At 44.6% G+C, this 27,785-nt stretch overlaps 1 protein-coding gene across 1 annotated transcript in view; it reads right to left on the reverse strand.

Moving 5' to 3' along the window:
* Positions 1 to 6,046, reverse strand: part of Proser2 (proline and serine rich 2) — a 28,586-nt gene extending 22,540 nt beyond the window's left edge. Inside the window, exon 1 of the mRNA XM_042686305.1 lies at positions 5,929 to 6,046. The gene's annotated coding sequence lies outside the window, so the exon portion shown is untranslated. The remainder of the gene's footprint in view (positions 1 to 5,928) is intronic.
* Positions 6,047 to 27,785: the final 21,739 nt, after the last annotated feature.

Genomic DNA, 27,785 nt, shown 5'->3' on the forward strand with positions numbered 1-27,785 from the left:
GCAAGCTGACTGAGCAAGGGCAAGGCCACAGTACTGGAAATAGGTCGTAAATACATAAACGCTAACAAGAAAAGAATGGTTCCAAAAATAAATGTTCACAGAGAACAGGGGCCCGTGTCCAGCACTGCGGGAGAAAGCCCTGGGGTGCTGCTGGATTCTCCGACACCTGCTGACTGGCTGCTCAGGAGTGTGAAAAGATGGTGTGCTCAGGGATTTCGCATCCTGCTTACTGGAGTCTGCTTTTACTTCATTTTGTGTATTTGTTTGTGTTGGGGGTTAGGCTCAACTCTGGGGCCTTGACACTTGTGCACACTCTACTGGCCTCTGCTCCTCCACATTCATAGTTCAAGGGTAGAGTTTGATAATTACCTAACCAGAAAGGCCTGCGGCCTGCTGAGCAGTCAGGCTTATAACCTAACAAACCACCTTGAAAACCAACACAAAGCTAACATCCCAATGAGATGCGATTTAGAAGCCAGGGGCCAGTGGCTCACGCTTGTAATCCTAGTTACTCAGATGGCTGAGATCTGAGGATCTCGGTTCAAAAGCAGCCCAGGCAGGAAAGTCCATAAGACTCTTCACCTCCAATTAACCACCAGAAAACCAGAAGTGGGCTGTGGCTCAAATGGTAGAAGGCTAGCCTTGATCTGAAGAGCTCAGGGACAGCGCCCAGGCCCTGAGTACAAGCTCTATGACAAAAAAAGAAAGAAAGAAAGAAAGAAATGAGACTTAGTTAAGAAATAAGATTGAAAATTTCAAATTCCCCAAGGAATTCTTTTTTTGGGGGGGGCAGAGTCCAGTCATGGGGCTTGAACTCTGGGCCTGGGCGCTGTCCTTCAGCTCTTCAGCTCAAGGCTAGTACTCTACCACTTGAGCCACAGCACCACTTCTGGCTTTTTTCTTTCTGCTTATGTGGTGCTGAGGAATCGAACTCAGGGCCTCAGGCATGCAAGGCAAGCGCTCTACCACTGAGCCACCTTCCCAGCCCGTCCCAAGGCCATTCTTAGTCAAGTTGAAATGGATGGCCTAACGAGGGCCACACATGATGGGATTGATTCTGAAGCAGGTGTCTTTATGGGGGTCTAGCATGATTGAGTATTAGTAATTTTCTACGGTTAAACGAATATTGATCATTAACAGTGTAAAATAACGAAGTATGAGACACGTGTGGTGGTTCATGCCTGTAATTCCCGCTACTCAGGAAGCTGAAGCAGGAGGACCTTGAGTTCAAGGCCAGCCAGAACAACATAGGTCTTGTCCCAAAATACATTAAAAAAAAACTATCAGCGATGTGGCACTTGTGTAGCATGCAGGAGATCTTGGGTTTTATCCTCTGTACTGAATTAAAAAAAATAAAACTACAGACACAAATAAACAGTGAGCTATGTCTTTAGCATGGCTAATTTTGAGACAGGGTCTCACGTTGGAGCCCAGGCTGCGCTCAAACTCACGATCTTCTATCTCAGCTTCCTAAATGCTGGGATTACAGGTGTGTATCGCCATTCCCAGCTACTCTCTCATCCTTATATCTTCATATTTCCTTCCTTGAGTCTGAACATTCCCAAGTCCCAGTCTCCTGAGTAGCTGGATTCAAGGAATGAGGAACCAGCCCCAGACTTCCTAAATTTCTCTACCTTCTCCACTGGGCCTGGCCCAATAGCAACTGAAATTGCTCTGTAGAACCTTTCAGTATCTGAATCTTAATAGAAAATATGCCATATATTCAGAAGCAGCACTGGACCACGCTTACCCTTTACATCTAGTATAGAACACTGCTTTCTTTTCACACAAGGTAATTCCTTTAAGTATTTTATGCAAAATAAACCATTTTAAATGCAGAGAGTGGCGTCTCTGAGAGAAAGAAGTGGTCAGTAATTTGGAATCCCCAAGTTTTGAGATTTGAGAAGGGCCCGCAAGGTTCGTTCATATCCCAAAGTTTACACACCTGGGAAACTGAGTCCCCTCAATTCCAGCGTGGGATGGAATTAATAACTAACAATTTGTGATAATTAACAATTAACTGATTTGTTCCAAAAAAATGAAGTATGAGACAGGTGCATGCCTGTAATCCCAGATACTGCCTCACCCTGTTAATGTTGAAAACGACAGGGTCATTTGAACACACGGGTATGTCCAGGGCTCAGCTCAGGAGCAGTGGTGGAGTAAATCCAGAGAACTGCTGAACATTAAAATAAGCACTCCTCAGAAAATGGCCTCCTAGCAGGAAAATTTAAAAATAACAACAACAACAACTCTGAAAGTTCATCGTATAAAAGCAAACCTTGTAAATATAACTACACTTCAAGGTAGGACTCCAGCAGCAGGAAGGCTCACAAGGAGAGGCAGACCTTTTCCAGGGAGCACCAGCTCCTCTGCAGGGAACTTCTAGCACCTGGGTCAACTTGCGCACAGCACAGTGTGTTTTTTCCTATGCGTGCACTCAGTGTCTGACACTCAATTTGTAAATGAAGCCCAGGAAGAGATGAATAAGAAGCACAAAGAACAATCCTAACAAGCCCTGTGAATGGGCTTTGCTGTCTCCCACTATCAAACCAGCCCATCTCACCACTGGACATGAACTGTTTCCTGCAGTAACCAAAAGCAAACCTGAGCTGGGGGTGTGACTCAGTGGTACAGCACCCACTCAGCCAGTGCAAGGCCCTAAGTTCAAATCCCAACATAGCAAAGAGAAAGGGAAAGGAAAGGAAAGAGAGAGAAAGCATCCTCAAAGAGGGACGACATCTATCAATGGTCAACAAACACATAAAAGGATTAGTCACCAGGGAAATGCAAATCAAAACCACAAGACCCTACCTCAGGCCCAGGAGGATAAGAGTAATTAACACAATAAAAGGAAAATAACCAGTGTTGGTAAGGATGTGGAGGAATTAGGACCTTCAAATAGTGCTAATGCCAAAGAAAACAGTTCCTCATCAGGTTAATCATAGAATTACCACGACTCAGGAATGCTACTCTTATGTATGGATCCCAAAAACCTAAAAACAGGTATTCCAACGAAAACATATACACAACTGTCCACAGCAGTACTTTCACAAAAGCCAGAGGGGAAAAACAACCCAACAGCTATCAGCTGACCAACAAATAAAATGCAACTTACACCTTCAATGGAGTATTATGCACCTCCCTCCCAAAGGAATGGAATGGATGCATGTTAAAACATGGCAGAATCTAGAAACTATTACATTGGATGAAAGAAACTAGAGACAGGAGGACAGTGTTTTATGATTCCATTTATATAAATGTCTAGAATAGGCCAATCCCAAGACAACGAGTGAATTAACCCATGTTAGAGATTAGGAGAGTTGGCGAGTGAGGGCTAAATGGACACGGGAGATGCAAGGGTTCTGAACCAGACAGGGGTGGTGGCTCTTGTGACCCTTAAGAATGTGCTCAGTGTCTTTGCTTTGGGCACTTTAAACGCTAAATTTCATGATATTGCTTTGTACAGCAGGCTGGCCTTGTTTCTTATGTAACCCAAGCTGGCCTTGAACTCCCAGTCTTACATCAGCCTCCTAAGAGCTGGGATTCTAGGAGTCTACAATCATACACAGCTTCTTGTTTATTAGGTAGCCTCCTACAATTAAAAGAAATGGAGGAAGTCTCCTGCCCCCACCCCAAGTGCAACAGGTGTGAACACAAATCATCAAAGGAAAGGGCTCAAGTTCTGGGGCTTGCTAGAATTCTGGCACCTCCCCCAGAGGCTCCAGGGCTGTCCCAAGCTGCAGATAAGATGCACTTGAACTTTTGTTCAGGAGGATCCCTGGTGCTCTGCCCGGCTCCACCCTAGCCCTTTCCCCCCCTCCTCTGCCTCCAGGTTCCAAGATGCAGTGGTGCAATCGTCTGAGCTGAGCCAGGAAACAGCTCCCATGGTGTCTGAGAACTTGGGGACCAGGGCCAGGTGTCTGCCAGCCTCTGACGAAGGAATTTTGGTCATATGGTTGTGATCTAGAAATGTCAGCAGCCTGGCGCTGATGGCGCACGTCTGTCATCCTAGCTACTCAGGAGGTTGAGATCTGAGGATTGTGGTTCAAAACTAGCCCAGGTAGGAAAATCCAGAGAGACTCCAAACCAGCAAAATGCTGCAAGTGGAAGTGTGGCTCAAGAGGTAGAGTGTCAGCCTCGAGCAAAAAATTTAAGCAAGGTATGAGGCTTTGAGTTCAAGCCATAGTATGAGAGAGAAAGAGAGAGAGAGAGGAGAGAGAGAACGCACAAGATTTAGTACACTACAGGTAGTCAAACAGCATACAAATATGGAGGAATGAATGAGTGAATGAATGAATGAACTCACAGACAGACAAGCAAATGTAATAAGGTAGCTATGTAGTCAAACATACTCAAATCTTTTTTTTTTTAATCACCGCATTCCTTTTCTAGAGCTCTCAATTATTCTAATTTTGAATTCCTGGCTTCTATGAATGGAGAAATAGGTTATTTTTTAAATGACGAGCAACATCGAAGGGTTTTTAGTTTTAGTGTTTTTTTTTTTTTGTTTTTTTTTTTTTAGAGGCTCATTTGAAATGCTGGTCTCCAAGAAAAGGACATACTTCTTTAAAAACGGCTGTTACCGGTCTGGCCAAGAACTACACAAGATTCCATACATACACTGTCAAGTTTGGCGAGGAGGGTTCAGGCAACTTCCAGCCTCCTCACCCAATCCCAAGTAAATAGGACATTTGTTTGTATTTCCAAAGGGCTGCGAGAATGAAAATTCCTCCTCCACCTAGGAAAAAACAATCTGTACCGCTCAGACCCAGAACACGGAGGGCAAAGTGTTAGGGCATGAATATATGGTTGAAGAAGAAGAAGGAGAAGGAGGAGAAAGAGGAGGAGAAGGAGGAGGAGAAGAGGAAGAAGAAGAGGAGGAAGAAGAGAGAAAAGTTTTTGGTTTTTTTTTTTAAGGAAAGGTTTCTCTTGTAGGAAACATTTCGACCTGGTTTGGTGTGTCTTCTAGGTGTTTCAGAAATTCAAGCTTTACAAAAACAAAGAAAAAAAAAATCAAAGAAACGATTTCTCCAGTAAAACGGTGGAGCCAGGAGGTGTTTTCTTCCTCTCTTCGGTCCAGCAAAGACCGAGGGACGGAGGAAAACCACAGACAAACACCAGTATCCTCCATGCAACGCGGCTTCTCCGCGTAGAACGCGGTCGGTCGAGGCAAAGAGTTTAAAAAGAGCTCGTCCCTGCGGTGCAGGGGTGCGGGGCGCGCAAAGGCTGGATGCTTGCATTTCGGCTGGCGTGAAACAATACTGGGAAAGTCCAGGGCCTCCGAGAGAGACTGGGATTTATCCTTTATTAGCCACATTTTCTTCCCTTTTAATCCCTCCTGCCCCGGGATCTCACACATCCCCGTGATCCAATTACCTGGGGGAGGAGGGGGGTCGGGACCTCGGGCCCAGCAGGTGCCTGCGGACACCCCAGCGACGCGGCCCAGGCCCCGTGGGGGTCCCCGACACCCCAGCGACGCGGCCCAGGCCCGTCCCCGACACCCCCAGCGATGTGACCCCAGGCCCCGTGGGGATCCCCGACACCCCCCGCCGACCTGAGTCAGATCCTGTGGGGGTTCCTGTTCCCCTCGCCGGCTCCGGGGAGGGAGCGCGGAGTTGGGGGGGCGGTGGATGGGAGCCCCAAGTTGATAAGAAAGCATGCCGCCAACGCCGCGCCGCGGAGGGAGCCCCGCCACCCCCTCCCCGGCTCCCGGCCCCGCGCCTCCCAAGGGGGGTCACCCGGCGGCCTCGCGCTCGGCGACCTCGGCCGCCTCAGGGTGGCACAGGGGGGCCCCCAACTTCAGACGGAGAGCCGGCGCGGAGGAGAGGGATCGCGAGGAGAACCGGACAGCGGCCGCGCCCCCCGCGCCCGCGCCCACCTCGCCGGGACGCCGCCCGGGGTCCGAAGGACCCAACTTGAACTCACCCGGTACGGGGGGGGGGGGTCTCCTTCCCGGGAAGGCAGGTGTCCACGCGGCCCGCGGCCCGAGCGCTCGCGCCGCCCGCCGTCAGCCTGCGACTCAGCGAGCCGGAGAGACCGTCCCGGGCCGGCCCGCCGCCGGCGCGCTCCACCCGGGCCGGCGCGCTCCCGACCCGCCGCGCTCCCGACCCGCCGCGCGCGCCTCTACCCGCGCTCCTGAGCCAGCGCGCCCTTCCCGCGTGAGCCCGTCCCTGCGCGCTCTCGGCCCAGCGCTCCCCCTTGCGGCCGTGCGCGCGCCCCCTAGCTTGGGAATTCCGTCTCCCCCCCCCCCCCCCCCCCCGGCACGCGCTGCTCGTGCCCGCGACACCTAACCGGCCTCGCGGGACGCCTGGAAGGGGTCCTGGTTCCAGGTGGGAGTTTCGGCATTACTCTATTTTCGTATTACTCTGTTTTGTTTATGACAGACTCTCACTATGCAGCCCTGGTTGGCCTTGAACTTCCAATCCTCCTGCCTCTGCTTCCAGAGTGCTGGGATCACATACATGTACCACTTGGCCACACTGGAGAGATGATTACTTTTTTGTTGTTCGATGGTAACAGTAACAGCCATTTATTGAACAGTAATATTCTCAGAGAGGGCTTATTACGGACAGACATTTGTTTCCTCGGGTTCCTTTTCAATCATCAAACAATCTTTTTTTACCACTTAGTTTTGTTCTTTTTTTAAATTGGACACATTAATCCATGTTTGTGGGCCATGTATATAATCGTGTAGCTTCCATCTAAGGGTGAGCCTATAGATCTCTGTCAGCATTTCATGATTTCTGTGAGATGGACGTATTCAAACCCTGTTTCTACCTTTTTTTTTTTTTTTTAATCCTCTTGAGTTTTTATCTTTGTTTTTCAGGGTGGGAAAAATTAGGGTCCTGAGAGCTGGAAAAAATTCCTTCAAGAGCTTTTTGATCTTACCGTGTTCATTTTTTTTTTTTTTTTTCTGGCTATCACTGGAAATATCTAAGGCTAATAGCTACTTGGGGAAGACTTTGTAAGTGGGTGGCAGTTAATATTACCTTGTTACCAGTTGTTTTCCAGGAGGCAAACTACTGGCTAGGGAGACAGAGGTTGTGAAGTCTTATAAATTGAAGGGTTTGTGATCTACCCAAGTGCCTGCCATTCTATCAATTTTGATTCTCAGAGTTTTCCCATTTCTCAGAAAGCTGAGGAAGGAAGTAGATGACAGTACAGTACAGTGTCACTGGTCATTATCACTGGCAGCTTGCAGGACTGAGCCCACTTCCCAGTCTTGAGGTCACTTTTCTGCCCTCCCAAGAAGAGATACCTGCCTGATCAAAGGAAAGCCTACTTTTTCTCTAATAACACACTGGCCTCACCTTACTCCCTGCATCTCTAATTAATGTTTACAAAGTGCTTTAATCTACCCAATATGGTAGTTAATTAGGCAAGCATTATTATCCCCTTCTTTCTGAATCAAGTCCAGGAGAAAATCAGTTCCGATCCTCACCAGTCCCCTGGCAAATAGAACAATAAATTTTTTGGTTATGTTATTTTTTTCTCATATTTTCATCCCATATTGTGTTAAATACAAATGCATTTATCATGGGGTAATTTAAGTAAATAATAGTAAACACTATGGGTGAAAAGTAATATAGGTAACCATATCTTTAAAGAAGTCAGATAAAGGAGAGGAAAAAAAACAATTTTGGTTCAATCCTCAGTAATAATAATAATATTTTGATATGTGTGATTCCTGGATTGTGTCTCCTGTTTTGCTTTGTTAGGATTTTATGGCTGCCATTTCTCTCAGGTGGATAAGAAAAGAAGAAGATATTGAAGGATGATGGGATTAGGAGTAAAAGAGAGAGAAAAAGACAAAGGGGACAGGCCGCAAGGAATGGGGAAGGAACAGAATTTGAGCTCAGAAGCATCAGGGGGAAATGAGGCCGCCCTGTAGCATTAGCCAGATCCTTGTAGACATTACACTTAGCTGGTATAGACCTAGCCAGGGACCCAGCTTAACTAAACTGAGCATGGACTGGCTTCTAGCCCCTATATCTGTCAAGGCCTGAATACCAACTAGCTATGAGGGACCCCATAGTAGTAAAGAACACATGGAGAAGTTTAAAAAAAAAAAAAAAGGATTAGAGGGAATCTTTTTTTTGGTCCGGTTGTGGAGCCTGAACTCTGGGCCTGGGCACTGTCCCTCAGCTCTTCAGCTCAAGGCTAGCGCTCTACCACTTGAGCCACAGCGCCACTTCCGGCTTTTTTCTTTTTGCTTATGTGGTGCTGAGGAATCAAACCCAGGGCCTCAGGCATGCAAGGCAAGTGCTCTACCACTGAGCCACCTTCCCAGCCCCTAGAGGGAATCTTAAAGACAGTTATTCAGATAAGTAATGTCTAGGGGTTGAGGGGGGGAGAAAGAAAAATAACAAACAAAGATACAAAAAATGGAGATCTTATTGTACAGTGTTGTTACTGCATTAAAACTCAAGTCTGGCTGGGTGTGATGGTACATGTTCACAATCCCACCATTCTAGAGGCTAATGTAGGAGGATTGGGAGTTCAAATCTAGCTTGGGCTACAGAGTGAGACCCTTTCTCAAAACTAAATAAACGAGTAAATAAAATTTAAAAATAGCCAAGTGTCCGTGGCTCACATCTATAAACCTAGCTACTCAAGAGGCTGAGATCTGGGAATCATGTTCAAAGCCACTGGAGTAGAAACGTCCACGAGACTCTTACCTCCCATTAACCACTAAAAAGAAAGCTGGAAGTAGATCTATGGCTCAAGTGGTAGAGCGCTAGGCTTGAGCAGAAAAAGTTCAGAGATAGCACCCAGGCCTTGAGTTCAAGCCTCAGAACCAGCACAAAATAAAATAAAATAAATGAAAAAAAATTAAAATTAAGACAAAAGACAGACTCATGAAATTTATAAAGTTTCATTTGATTTTTTTTTTTAAATCTCTAGTCTGAGGATGGAACCTAGACTCTCACATATGCTAGGCAAGTGCTCTATCACAGAGCTAACCTTCCCTCACCCAAGGTTCTATTTGACTTTAATAAAATTAATGTGGCAGCAACGGTCGTCTTTGCTAATTACATGACCATCATGTGTGCTATAGTTGGTTCTAAAATGTCCTACAAAAGTCATGTATTAAAGTCTTAGTCACCAGCCTGAGAGACTAGTGGAAGGTAGTGGCCCCTTTCAGAGGTGGGGTCTACTAGGAGGAAGTGAGGTCGGGAGGTGGGCCCACCGTTGGGGTTGGTATTGGGCCCACCTCTTCCTGTCTCTCTTTGCTTCCTGTCAGCCATGAGGTTGTGTGTCCTCTGTCACCTTAAGGCACTGTCTCCCAAAGGCCCCAGACCAAGTGGCCTATTGCTACCTGCTAAGGACTGAAACCTCCAGACGGTGAGCTCCAAACCCACCATGTCCCTTAAATGAAATATTTCAAATATTTTGTTGCTATAATAGAAAGTTTGATACAGTATGTGGATCCTCAATATGAGACAATTCGTAGGTACTTTATGAACATTAACAATTTACAAGTATGCCAAGACATTACACTAAATGTGTTTGTACTTCGAAAGGAAAAACAGTCATGTGCCCCATAATGATACTTCAGTCGGTAATGAACACATAAACCAGGCAGACATGGTAGCAGATGCCTGTAATCTCTGTTAAGGAGGCCTTGAGTAACACGCTCAAGGCCCTGAGTTCCATTTCAAGCACCAAAAACAAAACAAAAAAATGATGGGAGATGAGAGAAGAGGTTGGCATGTTGATGTACATCAATAATCCCCCTGAGTGGGAGAGTGGGCTGGGAGGTCATGAATTAGGGTATCTAGTAAGACCCTGTCTCAAAACAAAGAAAAGGCCTTATATATTATTATGAGGGCAGCAAAGAATACTACAAAATTATATGTAAATTATGATGTCGGCTTTGGACAATGAATTTCTTTCTTTTTTTCTTTTTTCTTTTGTTTTTTTGCTGGTCATGGAGCTTGGACTCTGGGCCTGGGCGCTATCCCTCAGCTATTCAGCTCAAGGTTAGCATTCTACACTTGAGCTACAGTGCCACTTCCGGTTTTCTGGTGGTTTATTGGAGGTTGGAGTCTCACGGACTTTCCTGCCCCGGATGGTTTTGAACCATGATCCTCAGATCTCAACCTTCTGAGTAGCGAGGATTATAGGCAGGAGCCACCAGCAACCGGCTTTAGATAATATATTTCTTATGTATGATGACATTAGAAGGAAGTACATCAGAAAGATCACAGATATGCTTTTTGGCTGTGATTATGTCTGGCTTTGTTAATTAGCATCAATTGTTGAATAGGTCTCCATTTTGACATGTTCATATATATAATATATATAATATGTAATATATAATGTGTTCAATGTACTTTGATCAGACCCACCCCACCCAATACTACCCTCCTGCCCCTCCCCTAGCCAATCTTTACCAACTTTTGTTCCATTTTCACATGTGTACATAAAGTATTTGGGTCATCTGCACACTCTCCATTTACCTAGCTCCCTTCTACTAAAACTTGGACTGTGATTCTTAAAGTAGTATATATGTTCTAAATGTTCTGTTGTGACTATATTGCTTTTGCAATGAACAGAACCTGCCAAAGCTTAGCTGTCTAGCGATCTCAAACTTCCATGGGCATTGTTAGAAGGAAGATGGATGCACTTAAAAAAAAAAAAATCAGGTGCCTGTCCCTGTGGCTCACACACGAGAGGTGGCTCACAAGAGGCTGAGATCTGAGGATTGTGGTTCAAAGCCAGTCTGGGCAGGAAAGTCCATGAGACTCAGAAAACTGGAAGTGGCATTGTGGCTCAAGAGATAGAGCGCTTGCCTTGAGCTGAAGAGCTAAGGGACAGTGCTCAGGCCCAGAGTTCAAGCCCCAAGACCGACCAAAAAATAAAAATCAGGCTATTTATTCTCCTTCTAAAAATGAGGAAATACAACCTGGAAACTTTTGTATGACAAGTTTAGAATAATACAAAATGGAATTGAAAGTAAGGAGACTGGGTCTAAGCAAAAGGCCTTAACAATAGAGGATGTTCTTTAAAATGTGTTTTAAGTTGGTAAGTTCCTGAAAAGTCTTGTTCTCCTTAGATGATTGGTTCTTGATTTCCCTTGATTGTGTCCATATTTGATTTGTTTTGGCTTATATTTAACATCTTTGTTGGATTTGACTATTCACTGGTTTTGAGTTACTTTGATCGTGTTCACCTCTCTTTTGCTTTCTACTTTGTTCAGATTAATTTCATGCAGCTTGTGTGGTTTTGGGGTATATAAGCCACATGTTAGTTGTATTCATGGCAGTATGGTTTTGTGACAAGAGCCCCTTTGCCACCATTAGTGCTCCAGTAAAGATTCCTAATTCAGCCTTTTAAGTGGTGGCTTCTCTGTTCTTGTGACTGGATCTACCATACAACAGAATCGTTTCACAGCTCTATCAAATGGTGTGCAATTTTATATTCTAGTTCAATACTGAAGGAAAAATAAATGTGAAAGGAAACTGGGAATTATTCATTTCTAGTGGTGCTAAGGTTGGGACCTAGGGCTGCCATACCCCCCGGCCTTGACATTGTGTGTTTATGGCAGTGCTGGGATTTGAATTTGTGCTTTTTAGGTAGATGTTCTACCATGTGAGCCACAACCCTAGCTTCTATGTTCAGTTTAAGAATTCTATAAGAGAAGCATCTCCAGTTTTAAAATTATGAAAATAGAACAAGAAGATCTGTTGAAATTGTTTAGAGAAGGAGGGAAGGAGGAATGATGGAGGGAACATAGTGATAGAGTGAATATATTAGAAACATGTGGAACTGTAATAGCGAAATCTCCCCCATGTATAACATAAAATCAAACAAAGAAGGACTGCAGAAGATCCTCAAAAGGAGGGGAAAAAAAAAAGCTGGGCACTGGTGGCTCACATCTGTAATCCTAGCTACTCAGGAGACTGAGATCTGAGGATTGTGGTTCAAAGCCAGCCCTGGCAGGAAAGTCCGTGAGACTCTTATCTTCGATTAGCCACCAGAAAACTGGAAGTGGTGCAGTGACTTAAAGTGATAGAGTGCTAGCCTTGAGCAAAATTGCTCAGGGACAGAGCCCAGGCCCTGAGTTCAAGCCCTACAACTGAAAAAAAAAGTTGCTCATGTAAAGTTTAGGATGATCCTTTTTCATGCAAAAAATTATTTGTGATCTAGACCCCAATGGTTCTCATGGGTAATGTCTCAAAAAGAACAGAAAAATGTAAACTCCCCATCTACTCCAGCTGATAATCATTAGAGGCTGGACTATCTGACCAGAATCCTATAGTAAGACCATTAAGTTGTAACAGTCTCTCAATCCACCGACACATACAAGTGATGCTACAAGTGAGAGGCGCACAGCATATGCGACCTGGCCTGAGGAGTCTTGGGTGGTTAAAATATGTCTGAGGATGACTTGCGTTCCTTCTGCTGGTCTGGGTTTGGTTAGTGTTCTGTTTATAGGTGCCTTATGCAAATTTGGTGGAATTTTGAAAATGCTGTAGAAACCTGAGGTGTTTGGGGAGAGAGAGTGAGGATAATTCAATTGCTGAGCCAAAGAGAGACCTGTTTCCTTTTCCTTCTTGGAGGTAATGGGGTTTAAACTCAGGGCCCTGCACTTGCTAAGCAGGTGCTCTACTACTTGAGCCACATTCTCATCCAAGATTTTCTTTCTCTTTAGAAGACAAGGTCTTACTCTATAACTCAAGCCGGCCTCACACTTGTCACCCTTCTGCCTTAGCATCCTGGTGCTGGGATTATAGTCATGTGCCTCTGTGCCTGGTAAAAGAGAGACTTAAAAATAAATCTTTATTAGCATACTTCAATTGCACAAAATGGCTTCCTTGCAGTAGTTACATGTATGTATGAAACATACATATCTATATGTATGTTACTTGGAAAGAAAAACTTTTTTTTTTGTCAGTTGTGGGGCTTGAACTCTGGGCCTGGGCACTGACCCTGAGCTCTTCAGCTCAAGGTGAACACTCTACCACTTGAGCCACAGCGCCACCTCTGGTTTTCTGAGTGGTTTTTTGGAGATAAGAGTCTACGGACTTTCCTGCGTGGGCTGGCTTTGAACCGCAAGCCTCAGATCTCAACCTCTTGAGTAGCTAGGATGACAGGTGTGAGCCACCGGCGCCCAGCAACACCCACCAGCCCCGAAGTTGGGTTTTCTTGTTGTCCTAAAATTGTAACAGAGGCCCAAATCCAACAGCCGATAGCAGTTACTTTCCATCTCTCACATTCTATGTTTAAAAAGTTCCCCCAGGAAGGCTGGTAGAGCGCTTGCCTAGTGTGTGTGAGGCCCTGGGTTCCATCCCCGTAGCGGGACTGGAGTCTCCAGGAGCTAACAGCAGCCCCTCCCAGCAACTGTCATCCCCACCCTCACGCTTACAGCTTTTTAAGGTTGAATAATATTCCATTGTATATAGAGGCTGTGCTTTATTTATCCATTCATCTGTTGGTGGACATTTGGTTGGCTTCCACCTTTGGGCTATTGTAAATAATGCTGTTAGAAACATGGGTGGACACACATCTTTTCAAGTCCTGGCTTTCAATGACTTTGGGTATTTTCCCAGAGTTGCTGATCACATGCTGACTCTATATTTAGCTTTCCTAACTTCCACTGTACCCTTTCCTACAGTGGTTGTACTCTTATCCCATTAGCAATGGGAAAATAGTCTAACTTATTGCATCCCTGCCTGCATCTGTTATTTTCCTTAAAAAAAAAAAAAAAAAAAAGATATCCAATTCTGGTGGCTCATACCTATAAATCCTAACTACTCTAGAGGCTGAGATCCAGAGGATCATGGTTTAAAGCCAGCCTGGGTAGAAAAATCTGAGAGACTGCAGCAAAGAGTTAAACTGGAGATGTGGTTCAAGTAGTAGAGCCATAGCTGAGCATGTATGAAGTCCTGAGTTTAAGGTCTAGTACCACCAAAACCCAAAAATGAAACAAACAAGAACAAAAGTTAAATAAATAAGACTCAATCTGAAATACAAAAATAATACTTGCATTAATAACTTAAAAAGAAAAAGGAGCTGGGCGCCGGTGGCTCACACCTGTAACCCTAGCTACTGAGGAGGCTGAGATCTGAGGATCATGGTTCAAAGCCAGCCTGAGCAGGAAAGGCTGTGAGACTCTTATCTCCAATAAACCACTCAGAAAACCGGAAGTGGCGCTGTGGCTCAAGTGGTAGAGGGCTCGCCTTGAGCTGAAGAGCTGAGGGACAGCGCCCAGGCCCAGAGTTCAAGTGCTACTACCAAAAAAGAAAAAAGAAAGAAGAGTGGAGGTCATGGAGTCACTTGGGTTATATAACAGTCACATAGGATACATTGGCCTGTGGCAATGAGTTCCTGTTTTTCAGATGTATTACAGTGCCCGGGGCCAGCTTGTGTTCACCACTGCTAGATATGTGGCTTCCACCTTTCCTTTGGGCTCCTAACTTCTCTCTCAGATCCCTGACCTTCTTTCTTCAGCTCTTTAAAATACCTACAGATCCTTGCTCTGATGTCTAAATATTAGAACAGTAGATCTTTATTATTGTTTTGTAGTTTGTGAAACTTAGACATGTTTAGCAGTCTTGGCAGGTACTGTGAGTCCCCCTTTTGAGGGTGGGGAAACTGAGGCTCACCAATAACTTGCTGCCACTCACTTATGTAGCAAGTGGTGAGCTGGTTGCTCAGAGGGCACTGTTGTGGCTAGCTTTCAGAGCTGTCCCTCGTGGTTCTGTGGTTGCCTGGTAGAGTACCTTTTGCATGCATTTTTCTCCCTCTCTCTAATAAAGCCAATGAAAGGATTTGTGCTCAGACTGTTGACTATTTTCAAGGTTATTAAATTAGTGCTGGGAAAAGGCAGAACCTTTATGAGAGATGAAGGAGTAGTAATAGACGTTAGAACTGTGGAAATCTCATTACAGATGTGGAAGTCTCACTTTATTAAATATTCATCCAAGTAGTGAGAGCCGAGGAGGGACAATGCGGGAGAGCCACAGGCAGAACAAAACCATAAGTGAAGTCTCCCAGCTTGAGGTTGAGAAGTGCATAAAAATCCACTGGGGTTCTGATTGAAAGCCACAGAGTAATTAAACACTAAGTACAAAGTTCTGTTATATACTTGTAAAATGATTCTGTGCTTCCATGTTACAAATTAATCGAAACTAGAATAATTGCACAAGTAGAGCTAACATAGGCAAAGAAAGCTCCTTTTTCTTCCTAAGATAGACATAGTCCTTTAGCTGGGTGTTGGTGGCTCACACCTGTGATCCTAACAACTCAGGAGGTGAGAACAGAAGTCATGGTTCAAAGCTAGCCTGCGTAGATAAAACCACCAGATTTTATTTCCATTAACTAGCAAAAAGCTGGAATTGGAGGCATGACTCGAGTAGCAGAGAACCAGCCAGTAGCAAAAAGCTGATTGAAAGTGCGAGGTCTAGAGTTCAAGCCCCAGTACCAGCAGATACACAAAAACAGCTGTAACTCTTCAAGCAAACTCACAGAAGCAGCAAAGATCCTGTGCTCTGAGTTTCCCACTACACACAGGCTACTGTCGCACAGGTCAGGGGCTGAGCTGGCCCAGAACACAAGGTGCTTCCATTTCTAACTCTCCCAGCCGTTACAGATGGGCCATCCTCATACAGCTTGGGCTTGTGGTGGGGTAATTACTCTCGCTGGACTATTTACATGTACATATTCCCAAGCAACTATTTGAGAATGGCAGGGATAATTGATATACGAACATAATTCCATAATTGGTTTGAGCTTTGCCTTTTATCAGTCCATGTCCCAAATTTACTAAAAATAGCAAACTCAACTCATTTATCATTGACTTTCCTTCCTGTTCTTTCCTCTGCTGGGAAGAACTGCTTGTGAGGTACAGGGAGGAACAGGCCTGGTTAGGTTGAAGAAGTGAAGCAATTAAGGTCTGATTCTAGAGTTCAGGGGGATACACTGGCAGGAAGGAGTCATCTGCTTTAGTGGCTGGGCTGGTAGAATAAAAGACAGATTGTTTCTAGCTTATATTACATTAAATACTATTTTAAGAAACTCTAAATGGTTGAGGTAGTTCAAAGAGGACAAAATAATTTTTTCATTTCATAAGTGCATTTACTAAAAGAGACTTTAAATTACTAATGTTTTTGTTACATTAAAAAAAATTCAGGCTCAGTGTTGGTGGCTCATGCCTGTAATCCTACCTACTCAGGAGGCTGAGATCTGAGGGTCGAGGTTCAAAGCCAGCCTGGGCAGGAAAGTTCGTGAGACTCTTAGCTCCAATTAACCACCAGAAAACTGGAAGTGGCACTTTGGCTCTAGTGGTAGAGCTCTAGCCTTGAGCTGAAGAGCTGAGGGACAGCGCCCAGGCCCAGAGTTCAAGCCCCACAACTGACCAAAAAAAAAAAAAAAAAAAAACCCAGCAGAAAAATAGGTCTGGAAGTGTGGCTTAGGGGTTAAAGCATCTGCTTAGCCAGTGCAGGACCAAATTTCACACTCCCCCCGCCTATTTCCCCCACCCTAAAAAAAATGAGAAAGAAAATTCAGAGGTCAGGGACAGCTAAGTTGTAGAGCACATACATCAGGCCCTGGGTTCAATCCCTAGCACCCCTCAACACAAATAATTTCCTTGTAGAATGGCTGTGTGATTTAAGTAAGATTTCACTAAACCAGACATTTAGGAATTGGGTTGTGTGAAAAGTTCATCACCCTATTCTGTGGCTCTCTTATCCCAAGATTTTCTAAGATTTAAGGCTGACCTAGTGCCAAAAAAAGAAAAGAATCCAAATTAGACATAACTTGGAAAGGACACTTCTTTCTATCCAGAGGTGCTGCATCTAGCTCTAGACCTGAGGAAGGTTTTACATCTGGGTAAAAATATTTTTCAGAACTTCTTCATTAACTAGCTGCCATTATATAACTCCCCTTTAGAAGGACAAATTGAAGGTCATAGAGACTCTAGAGAATGTCCCAGTTCTTGGTCCTAGTTTGCCTTTTGTTGTTGTTGTTGTTTTAAAGTAAAAAAAAAAAAAAAAGATCTACCTCTTTTAGGGACACTTCTGGACAGGTATATCATTAAAACAAGCAATGACAGATTAATCTCCTCTGATCTTTTTGGCAAACTTGTTTTTTTTTATATATAAAATTGGAAGTAAAAGCTATCCAGATTGGACCTGGGGACAAAAAAAATATATATTTGGACATTTCTTGTAAATATATAGGCTTGGTCCTCTTGGCTGGTGAAGAGACACACGTAGGGTAGCAGTGGCTAGGTATCTCTAAAGAAGTGAAAAAGTATCTCGTAACTGAAACAGGAGGATAGGAATGCGCCAAGACAGTGTGACATTTCAGCATGAGCCCTGGGCTGACCACCCTTCCTGGGATCGCTGTAGCATTGTTTGCTATCTCCTACGACTTCATTTCACCTGGCCTGTCTTCCAGATCAGCTAGTACCGAGCTGGGGGAAAGGAGCCTTCTTTGGCAGCCATTTCAAGATGGCTCTATGATGACCCAGTTCTCTCAAGTCACAGTGGGAGAGCTGGTGATGGGGGCTGGGGCTTTGAGGTGTGTGTGTGGGGGCAGACCCTTTAAGAGGGTGGAATTTCAGAGAGGTAGGAGAGGGCCAGGGAAGTGACCTACTCCTCTGCCCAAGGTCGGTTTGTTTGTGACACTGAGCCAGTAGACTTCTGATCTAGAGTCCGTGAAAATTCTGTTGATGAAGCCACTGAATTATTGCTCCTGGGTTGTATTTTTTCACTAATGGTAAAGGACTGAGAGGGTTAGCCATCAAAGATTAACACACACACACACACACACACACACACACACACACACACACACACACACACACACACAATGACTCTTCATTACTTAGAAACAGAAAAAGTAGAAGCCCCAAGTTTGTAGTAAGGTGATTCTGAATTTCTCCCCATTTAGTACTTCTCAAAAATGCTCAATGGGTCTACGTTCCCTCTCTGGTCTGCACTGCCTGAATCCCTTGCTTCTGCTCTTGCTTGACATTGTGCCTGCAGTTTCCTGGATTCTTCCACAGCTTTCTAGTTCCAGGCCTGTGCTTGGAGCCATTTTTATCTCTGCAGAGGTAAAAATCTTTCTGGGTTTTGAAGCTCAGCTTAAGCACCACAGTACACGCGCTTTGTGGCAGCGTTCTGAGCAGTGTCTTGCTGGCTCTGTATCTACCTATCTTAAGCTCGCTCTCGGGGGCTCATAACTCTCTCCTGGCGTGAACCAGGGGCTGTGCACCCGCTCCGCTTTGCACGAGGTCACAGAATGGATCCCTTCATGATTGCTATAGATGGAAACCAAACTGAAAGGAGGTACAGAAGAGACTTAAGGGTACCCCAAATCTGGTGCCTAGGCATCTGAGCAAAGAGCAGAAGCTGTCAGGCCACTTCCTCCTTCTCTTTACCTTTCTCCCCATAAGCCTGCCATATAACTTTTTTTAAAAACCCAAAGTGAAAGGTGTCCTGCCCCAGACCCAGAGGGAAGGAATGCCACAGAGAAATGCCACAGAGAGATGCCAAGAAGAATCCGAATCACCGGGCCTCGCCACGTTCCTTTTGTGTACTACCTAGTTTGCCAGAAAGGTGAACCTTTTTTGGTCTTGCACATCACTTTTCTGCCTGCCTAGCCATTAAAACGCACAGTTCCTATTCCTTCAGGTCTTCATTTGGGACAGCGCTGTGTCAGATTCGACTAACTAAAGACTAATCTGTCTTTAGTTTAAGAGCCTCCTATAACCTACCAGGGTAAGGCAAGAAGTGGTTTGTTTGTTTGTTTTCTCTGCAGGGGAAGGCTGAAAATTGGCTATATAAAGGAAAAGGAGAGAAGGGTAAAGAAATGTTATAAGATCACAGGGTTGAGTGAAGACAGTTTTTTTTTTTTTTTCCAGTAAGAGTTAGTAAAAGGAGCCTCACAGGGTGAGGACACAGTGGAGATTCTGAAGTGGGTAATGCTAAATTCCCAGTCAATGCTGTACAGTCAAAAAGCGTGGCAAGGCACTTGCTCAGCACCTGGAAGGCTCTGGGAGGGCATCGAGTGCTGAAACAGCTGGGCCCTGTGTCCTGTGCTGATAAAGCCACCAACACCAACATGGGAGGCCTACCCTTGCGACCGCAAGGAATCCTGGTCACCTCCTGGAGGTCTCGCCTCCAAAGAGCACCCACTCCTCTGGCTCAAATACATGAGCCTCTCCCTCACTTAGGAGGATTTTTGGCAAAGGAGATCTCACCCCTTCTTTCTTGGGGAATGGGAGAAAGCATGGGAGTTCTTCGCGGTGTTGGTTAAGGGTGTGTCTACCATACACTGTAGCTGACCGGAAACTGTTGGGAGGGCCCTGATTGACCGTGTATGTGTGTGTATGTATATATGTGCGTGCGCATGCACACACACACAAGGGAGCCCAGGACCATCTTCTGCATTCATTGAACAGTGTTGTACCACTGAGCAAACCATTACCTAGCAGAATTTACCTTCTCCCTTCTGCTCTGGGGGGAGATGAAGTGCTGAGGGTGGTATTATAGTGGTGGAGTGGGGTGGGATGGGGGGGGCAGCTCCCATTCCAGCACCAATGGGTAAACCGTGCCTACCAGAGTCAGGGTGTAGGTCCCTAAGTGGGAAAGGAAGGGCTGAAAGAGCCAGTGTTGCTCCTCAGAGTGAGGCAACTCCATGGATTCCTGATGAATACCTCCCACTCTGTGGGAGGAAAGCGCTGTGAGATACCTCTGCGCAAACGTGACTGGAGGCCATTCTTCTGGGCAGGTATGCCGCCAGGTGGTGAAACTCCAGGGGGTGGAGCCTGGAGGGTGGCCACCCTGAGGTCTGGCTTGGGGCTGTGGGCTTTGGGTTTCAATCCGGACAAGAAACAGGCCCTCGGTTGTGATTTCTGTGGTGGGGTCAGCACCCCTGTACTTCTGAACAGCTTTCGTTTGCAGTCAGCTGCACTGCTTGGCAGCTGTCGGCACCCAGTTCTTTACTTGGATGTTGAGCCTCTCAGGAAATCACAGTGTGCCTGTCACCCAAGAGACCCAATTCCCATCAAATGAAGGGTTCAAGGTACCCCACAAGGGCCTCCCCCCTCTCCCCCCACCCCACCCCCGTTCCAATGCTGATTAAACAAACAAGTACACCTGATGTTTTCCAGAAGGACCACTAGAAAACTCTGCCTCGAGCAATCCTGTCTCTGAATGAGATAAGTGGGAAAGGGATTGGGGCAGGGTTCAAGGTTCAGGGGGCAGGATGAGAGGAATTAAAGACCATTGAAGGGGACTCCTTCCAAGTCAGGTATTGTTATAGGCTGAGTGGTATTCATCAATTCAAAGTTGGTATACTTAACCTCAGCACCTCAGAGTATTTGGAGAGAGGGTATTCTTGTTTTTTAATATTTTTTATTATTTATTTTATTATTATTTTATTTATTATTTTTATTTAATCATTATACAAAGGAGAATCTCATTGTGCCATTTCCATACTTGTGCAGCATATTCCAGTCAGTCTCGCTCCCTTCCAGCCTTCTCCCTTCCCTTTTCCTAAAGGAATTGCATTAGGTTTCATTGTTTCATTTTCCTTCCCCTCCCCCATAAAACATTTTCTTAACCTAAAAGCAAATAACTGACATTTTAATGTCCAACATCAGATTCAAATGACATTTCTAATAAACCCAGTTAATCTATTAAAAAAGACTTTATTACACTAGCATAATTAAATTGGAAGGTATCAGCAATGATACAAGATAGGATGTGTGAATGTTCCATTCAGAGACAAGAGTATTAGGCAATTTTAAAAATAGAACCCATCCCAATGACGTACATCACTGAAATACAGAAAACAATCCAAAAATTCATATGGAACAACAAAAGACCTAGAATAGCCAAAACAATTCTAGGGGATAAAGACAATATGGGAGGGCTATCCATGCCGAACTTCAAACTCTACTACAGAGCTATAATCACAAAGACAGCATGGTACTGGCACAAAAACAGACCCGAGGACCAATGGAACAGAATAGAAGATCCAGAAATAAATCCACAGGCCTACAGCCAGCTGATATTCGACAAAGGAGCCAAAGACATACAATGGAAGAAACACAGCCTCTTCAACCGCTGGTGCTGGGAAAACTGGGCAGCCACATGCAGAAAACTAAAAGTGGACCCCAGCCTATCACCATGCACCAACATCAACTCAAAATGGATTAAAGACCTTAACATTAAACCTGAATCTCTGAAACTACTGCAGGACAGAGGAGGAGAGACACTTGAACTAATAGGCACAGGAAGGAACTTCCTGAACAGAGTCCCAGGGTCACAACAAGTTGGAGAGAGACTCGACAAATGGGACTACCTTAAAATAAAAAGCTTCTGCACAGATAAAGCTATCGCAACCAAGCTAGAAAGACAACCAACTAATTGGGAAAAAATATTTACCAGCAATATATCAGACAAGGGGTTAACATCCTGTATATACAGGGAACTCAAGAAACTAATCCCTCCCAAACCTAACAAACCAATTACTAAATGGGCAAGGGAACTAAAGAGGGACTTCTCAAATGAAGAAATAAAAATGGCAAAGAAACACATGAGGAAATGTTCATCATCCCTGGTGGTGAAGGAAATGCAAATAAAGACAACCCTGAGATACCACCTTACCCCAGTCAGAATGTCCCACATCCACAAATCAGCCAACGACAAATGCTGGAGGGGATGTGGAGAAAGAGGAACCCTATTACACTGCTGGTGGGAATGTACACTTATACAACCACTTTGGAAAGCAGTCTGGAGTGTCCTTAGAAAGCTAAAGATTGGGAGTTCTCAAGATGGCGACGGGGCAGTAGGGAAACGCCACAGCTCTCTCCAACCAAAAAGAGAGTTCGAGTTCCAACCTTTAATCTCCCCAAGAGACCGACAACAACAAAAAGACGAACACTCAGAGAAAAACCAGAGGTGGAAAATAACAAAAAAAGAAAGAGAGGAAAAGAAGAATTTCAGAACAGAGAAGAGCGAAGACCCCTCCCCCAACCTTTACTGGCCGCGCGGCAGTGCGCCAAGCCGCCGGCCAGCCGGCCCGGCAGGGGCTGCCGGAGCCCCAGAGACACAGGGGGCTGCTTGCAGATCACCAGGTACCGGATTGCAGAACAGCGGATCGCCAGGAACAGAGAAACCTACCAGCCGGGAGTCTCCAGGAGGATCCCACCCCACCCATCACTCTCCACCGGAGCGGAGAGGCTCCATCCCGCCAAAGCCGCCCGGCACCAGCAGCGCCACAAAGGGACCTGTCGCGATCGCAACGACCCGGCGGGGGGCCGCCCAACCCAGCCCGCAACCACCCCAACTGAACTCGGACTGCAACAACAACTGACGGACTGCAACAACAACTGACGACCTACAGGGTGAGTACCCATCAGGGGACAGGGAATCCATCAAGGGAGACCAGAGCTGGAGGGAATCCCCAGACCCTGACCTAGACTCCCTACCCCAACACCCGGACCACAGGACCCACTAAAACTGGGAACTGTTCGAGAGCCCCACCAGCCGGTGGAGCACACTCTGCTGGCCAGGCCAGAGCAAGAGCGCCCCGGGAAGGGAGCTTAAATGCTCAAGCCAGGAACAGTGCCCCTGGGTCAAGACTACCAACAGTAGAAGAAATTTGAACTGTGTCCTCCAGGCTGCATAACCAAGGTGGTATACACATTAGCACAGGCCTAACGAGCGCGCTCCAGGCTGGGGCCGGAACCAGGCCAGGGGACCGGCGCCTGAACAAAGCAAAAAGGGTCAGAAGTGGGGCTGTGGCTCAAATGGTAGGGTGCCAGCCCTGAGCTGAAGAGCTGAGGGACAGCACCCAAACCTAGAGTTCAAGCCCACAACCAGCCCAAAACAAACAAAAACACATCAGGAGCCCATAGCAGACTCCAGTATTTGGGAGAGTGCATCCAGAGCATCTGATCTTCCCAAGAGCACCCGCAGGAGCAAACACAAGCAGTCTAGGCTACTCAACCCTTCCAAAGGCGGGAATTGCTACAGCAGAGAGCTGAGAATCCTAAGTGAATAGCAGCTGGAAATAGGCTCCCAACAGAATCCAGATCAGACACAGACTCTCTCTACCAATAGAGAATCAGCAACCAAGCAAAGACAGACACACCAAAACAAGATTGAAGAGCAGTCTCCTGAACCCCCATGCGAAAATCACAGAGAAAAATCACAAGGTTTACCACTACCCAGGACAGCAAGCTCACCTCAAAAGCCAGCAGCCACGCAGGGGAGAGCCCCAGTGGGAGCAAAGCAGGAATGGAAGACAAAAACTACATCCAAGGGTTGCTGGAGGCAATGACTCAAGAAATAAAGCGAGAAATGGATCAGAAATTGAAAGAGCACAAGGATGAACTATCAAAAGATATACAGGATATCAAACAAAAATTGGATGCAAAAATAGAAGCTGCACAAACCTCAGTAAGAAGTGAGATAAACGCCAAATTGGAGGTAATGCATACTGATATCACCTCATTGAGAGGTGAGATCAGTACTCTGAGAACCAACATTGAATCCATAAAGGGATCCATTTCCATCATGCAAACCACAATAGAAGCCACGGTCAACAGAGTGAATGAAATGGAAGGTAGAGTGTCAGATACAGAAGACAGAATACACCAACTGGACCAAAAAGTGACAGATATGGAAAAATCACTCAAATTAAACCAAAGGGAAATTCAAGAGCAAGCAGATAATGCTAAAAAATTTAACCTTCGCATAATCGGAGTGGACGAAGGTGAGGAATTCCAGAGCAAGGGAATGCAACACCTATTTAACAAGATAGTCAATGAAAATTTTCCCCACCTCAAAAACGACCATCTTAACTACATCACAAAAGCTTATCGAACACCCAACAAGCAAGATCCCAGGAGAAACACTTCTAGGCACATAATAGTAACAATGATGGATCTGAATAATAAGGAAACAATCCTGCATGCAGCAAAAATGAAGAAGGAGCTATACTACAACGGGAAAAAAATTAGAATCACTGCAGATCTCTCCACACAAACAATGAATGCAAGAAAAGCCTGGGAAAGCACCATACGAGCCCTGAGAGCCAATAACTGCCAACCCAGACTGATATACCCGGCAAAGCTAGCATTCACATTCGATGGAGAACTGAAAACTTTTAATAGCAAAGAAAAACTAAATGAATACATAAACATTAAGCCAGCATTACAAAGAATTCTAAGAGGGGGGACACAACCTGAAGAAAGCAACCAGGAACTGGGACCTGCCCCAAACAGGCATTACTCAAAGTCTAACTGAGCAAGCACAGGAGGAAAGGAAAGAAGAAAAACTTAGGAAAACGGAATGGCAGGGACAACAATGCATCTCTCTATACTTTCTCTTAATATAAATGGGCTGAATTCGCCAATTAAAAGAAAACGAACTGAGGACTGGATCAGAAAACAAGACCCATCCATCTGTTGCCTTCAGGAGACCCACCTCTCAGCCAAACATACAAACAAACTCAGAGTGAAGGGGTGGAAAAGGATCTACCAATCAAATTCCCCCAATAAGAAAGCAGGTGTAGCTATCCTGATATCTGACAAAATAAACTTTTCATTAAAATCAGTACAGAAAGACAAGGACGGACATTACATATTAATAAAGGGAACAATCCAAGAGGAGGATATAACCATCATCAACTTATATGCCCCAAATATCGGTGCACCCAGATATGTTAAACAAATGCTCTCAAACTTACAGAATAAAATAGATCCCAATACGATAATACTAGGAGACTTTAACACGCCACTCTCACCAAAGGACAGGTCTACCAACCAGAGGATTGGCAAAGAAGCTACCGAATTAAGTGAGGCCATACTTCAAGCGGAATTAACTGACATCTACCGAGTATTTCACCCTAAAACAACACAGTACACATTCTTCTCAGCAGCTCATGGAACTTTCTCCAAAATAGACCATATCATAGTTCATTCAAGGAACTTAAGCAAATACAAAGGGATCGACATAATCCCCTGTATCCTATCTGACCACAGTGGAATCAAGCTAGCTCTCAATAACAAAGCATACCGCAGAAATTTCTCTAATACATGGAAATTGAACAGCACACTCCTTAACAAGGCCTGGGTAACAGAAGAGATCAGAGAAGAAATAAAGCATTTCCTAGAACTCAATGAAAATGAAAACACCTCACAAAGAAACTTGTGGGACACAGCAAAAGCAGTCCTGAGGGGCAAATTTATTGCCCTCAGTGCCCACATCAAGAGAATGGAGACAGACCAAGTAAATAATCTCATGTTGCAACTAAAACAGCTAGAAAAACAAGAAAAAATGGGACCTAAAGCTACTAGACGAAGCCAGATAACCAAATTGAGAGCAGAGATTAACCAATTAGAAAATCAGAAAACCATAACCAAAATAAACCAAACAAAAAGCTGGTTCTTTGAAAAAATAAACAAAATTGATGGCCCGTTGGCAAGATTAATTAAAAAAAGAAGAGAGGAAACCCATATTAATAGGATTAGGGATGCCACGGGAAACATCACAACACGTACCCAAGATATCCAAACAATTCTAACAGACTACTTTCAAAAGCTATACTCTCTAAAGGAAGAAAATCTGGCGGAAATGGATGCATTTTTAGAGAAATACAAGTTACCCAAACTGAGCAAAGAAGAAGTTAACCAATTAAATAAGCCAATATCCTATAATGAGATACAGGAAGCTATCAAAAGTCTTCCAACAAAAAAAAGCCCAGGACCAGATGGATTCACAGCAGAATTCTATAAGACCTTTAAAGAAGAACTAATACCCATACTCCTCAAGCTCTTCAGAGAAACAGAGAAGGAGGGAGCTATCCCAAACTCATTCTACGAAGCCAATATCACACTCATCCCCAAACCAGGCAAAGACCCAACCAAAAAGGAGAATTACAGGCCAATCTCCTTGATGAACACAGATGCAAAGATCCTTAACAAGATTCTAGCTAACAGAATCCAGAAACACATAAAAAAAATAATACACTATGATCAGGTAGGCTTCATCCCAGAGACACAGGGATGGTTTAACATACGTAAGTCAATAAATGTAATCCAGCATATCAACAGAGCCAAGGTCAAGAATCACATGATTATCGCCACAGATGCAGAAAAGGCCTTTGATAAAATTCAACATTCATTCATGCTAAAAGCTCTGGAGAAAATAGGAATAGAAGGAACATTTCTAAAAACAATAAAAGCCATTTATGACAGACCAATAGCCAATATTATACTTAATGGGGAAAAGCTACAACCAATCCTCCTAAAAACAGGAACAAGGCAAGGATGTCCACTGTCTCCACTCCTCTTCAACATAGTCCTAGAACCCTTAGCCAGGGCAATAAGGCAAGAAAAAGACATTAAAGGGATCCGCATAGGGAAAGAAGAAGTGAAACTATCCCTTTTTGCAGACGACATGATACTATACCTCCACGATCCCAAAAACTCCATCCCCAAACTTTTAGAAATCATAAGTCACTTCGGCAAAATAGCAGGATACAAAATAAACCCACAAAAATCAGTTGCCTTCCTATACACTGATAACGCACAGGAAGAGAGGGAAATAAAGGGAGCAACCCCATTCACAATAACCTCCCAAAAAATAAAATATTTAGGAATTAACCTAACCAAAGATGTAAAAGAACTATTTAATGAGAACTATAAAAAGTTAAAGAAAGAAATTGCAGAAGACACTAGGAAATGGAAAGACCTCCCATGCTCCTGGATAGGCCGACTTAATATAGTAAAGATGGTGATACTTCCAAAATTAATATACAAATTCAATGCAATTCCTATTAAAATCCCAATGACGTACATCACTGAAATACAGAAAACAGTCCAAAAATTTATATGGAACAACAAAAGACCTAGAATAGCCAAAACAATTCTAGGGGATAAAGACAATATGGGAGGGCTATCCATGCCGAACTTCAAACTCTACTACAGAGCTATAATCACAAAGACAGCATGGTACTGGCACAAAAACAGACCCGAAGACCAATGGAACAGAATAGAAGATCCAGATATAAATCCACAGGCCTACAGCCAGCTGATATTCGACAAAGGAGCCAAAGACATACAATGGAAGAAACACAGCCTCTTCAACCGCTGGTGCTGGGAAAACTGGGCAGCCACATGCAGAAAACTAAAAGTGGACCCCAGCCTATCACCATGCACCAACATCAACTCAAAATGGATTAAAGACCTTAACATTAAACCTGAATCTCTGAAACTACTGCAGGACAGAGTAGGAGAGACACTGGAACTAATAGGCACAGGAAGGAACTTCCTGAACAGAGTCCCAGGGTCACAACAAGTTGGAGAGAGACTCGGCAAATGGGACTACCTTAAAATAAAAAGCTTCTGCACAGCTAAATCTATCGCAACTAAGCTAGAAAGACAACCAACTAATTGGGAAAAAATATTTACCAGCAATATATCAGACAAGGGGTTAACATCCTGTATATACAGGGAACTCAAGAAACTAATCCCTCCCAAACCTAACAAACCAATTACTAAATGGGCAAGGGAACTAAAGAGGGACTTCTCAAATGAAGAAATAAAAATGGCAAAGAAACACATGAGGAAATGTTCATCATCCCTGGTGGTGAAGGAAATGCAAATAAAGACAACCCTGAGATACCACCTTACCCCAGTCAGAATGTCCCACATCCACAAATCAGCCAACGACAAATGCTGGAGGGGATGTGGAGAAAGAGGAACCCTATTACACTGCTGGTGGGAATGTACACTTATACAACCACTTTGG

The sequence above is a fragment of the Dipodomys spectabilis genome, unplaced genomic scaffold (genome assembly GCF_019054845.1).
Source record: "Dipodomys spectabilis isolate Male_0828 unplaced genomic scaffold, ASM1905484v1 ptg000096l, whole genome shotgun sequence".
In the NCBI taxonomy this organism is placed as follows: Eukaryota; Metazoa; Chordata; class Mammalia; order Rodentia; family Heteromyidae; genus Dipodomys; species Dipodomys spectabilis.